We start from the raw sequence: 2,150 nt of genomic DNA, 5'->3' as shown, positions 1-2,150 counted from the left end.
ATATATATATATATATATATAACCTAAGGTAAGTTTTTTTATATATAAAACCTTACACACAAAAATAAAAACCTTCATATTGCATGAAGTAGATTCCTCCAAAAGCAGATTCAACATTACCCAAGGCTAACCCAGCCTTTCAAAATAAAGCTTAATGATACTATTTTAAAATATCTAGATTCGACATTTTCTGGAGGCACCCATTGCTCACTATAATGATCGCTTCTCAGTGATGACAAATTGTGAATAAGCTAAGTGTAGAGTTGCGTGTTAGTTTGAAACACCAGCCATGTCTGACACTGCGAGTTAAAACAGCAGCAGCGTGGTAAAAAATAATAACAAAAAAAGAGGAAAACAAAAACAACACTTTGCTCAGGGCTATACATTAACATGGCTCTGCGGGGAGTAAAATCCATTCCATGCCACAGTAACTCTTCCTTTCTTCCCGTAAACACTGACGTCGGTGATCGTATCTGTTTAAGCGTAAAGCAACGGACCAGGAGCGATGTGGGGTGTGCCACCAAGGAAAGCCTTGAGCAATGCACTCCGGAGAAAACTTGATTTCCTGTCTTCCCGCAGCTACGTTTCTGCTGCAGCGAGAGTTTATCACAGTGCTTCCAGTCTGTGATCCTTTACACTCCTCCCCCATCTCTCATTAGCAGCAAACACACAGCTGTTGGGTTACCTCTCCAGGGCTCCCATTAAGGGCTGCCACTCAGGCTTACAGTGTCCCTGAGCCAATCATATTAGAGCTCCCGCCCACGCATCCTCCCCTCCCCTCCCCCGCTGCCATGCTCCCATTCAACAGTCATTTTAATAACATTTAGGTGCTTTCACAGGTGGGCCCAGAGTGGTCTGAGAAGAGTGCAGAAACAGAGCAGAGCTATTAGGAGGGAAAACGTAACTCAACCCCAAAAAAAAAATAATAATAATGATACAAGAAAAAAAGTAATCTCATGTCTGTAAAAGTGTAAATAAGTGAAAAAATAATTTAATATGCTAATAATATTTTAAATCAACAGCTATATTAATAATTGTCAAAATAATAAAATAAATACATTGTTAATTCATAAGCTGTTCAAAATAATGTTCATTTGTCTCATGGTGTCTTCAAGCAAAAAAGGAAGAAAACCTATTGTTTTTCCACATGTGCTTAATTTAATTTAGTTAGTTCTCCTTAGCAAAATATCATAGGCTGGTCTACAGTTTAAAACATGGCACCATGGATCTTTGCTCAGGAACAATATAGCAAATAAATATTTATAATTTCACTTACAATTATAATTTTATCACTCAAAGATTGAATTATTTCACGATTTATTCAATAAATTATTGACACATTTAAATAATTTATACATTTAGCTGTGCTTCATTTCCATTTTTATGCAAATGGCTCCACCGCTCACAGCATATGTACTTATTGACCTATCGATTTGATTGTGTCACGTTTGACTCTTGTAAAACGGAAAGGTGGGGCTATTTCTATATCATGTAAACAAATAAAACCCAATGAGGGAATAATTAGGATGCTTTAGTGCATGAGTGAGCATTGCAACAGAGTGACCAATAGGCCAGAGTGGAATTAGCAGCATCATCTGTGCGGTTCACATGTCCTGGCTTTTGACAGGAAAAATGATGGATGTCTAATTAACTATCCGTGCCTCTTAAATTCAACAGATGTATCTCCATCCCAGTGATGTCAGCCAGAGGATCTCTGTCGAGTCCATTCACATTTAATCAAAGAAAAGGCATACAAGGCATGGAAGGGAGCGGCAGGGCTGCGAATCATCAGCGGGCTTGTCCACGTCAGGGGCGAGTCTGGACCTGGATGCTGTAGCATGCACCACCTTTATTAGCCAGCCTAAAGAGCACAGTCTGAGGTGATTCGCCCTGCCCTCTTTCTGGTGGTCGTCTTTTGAAAAAAAGAGGGGGCGAAAACTGGAAAATGCATGGGTGGTAGGGAAAAGAAGATCAGAAGAAAAGCCTAAAATGACCTCAGACTCTCTCAAATTCTCCCAAAAGCGTTCATACCTTCCATGCAGTATTCAGCCAGGAAATCACAGCCTCACACTTTTATTCTTTTTTTTTTTTTTTTTTTTTTCCCAAAACTTACTTAGGCCATCCAATACATTCAATAAGCATCAAGTTTT

Source organism: Poecilia formosa, unplaced genomic scaffold (genome assembly GCF_000485575.1).
Source record: "Poecilia formosa unplaced genomic scaffold, Poecilia_formosa-5.1.2 Scaffold14, whole genome shotgun sequence".
NCBI classification, from domain to species: Eukaryota; Metazoa; Chordata; class Actinopteri; order Cyprinodontiformes; family Poeciliidae; genus Poecilia; species Poecilia formosa.
Note: the sequence above shows the minus strand (reverse complement) of the source record.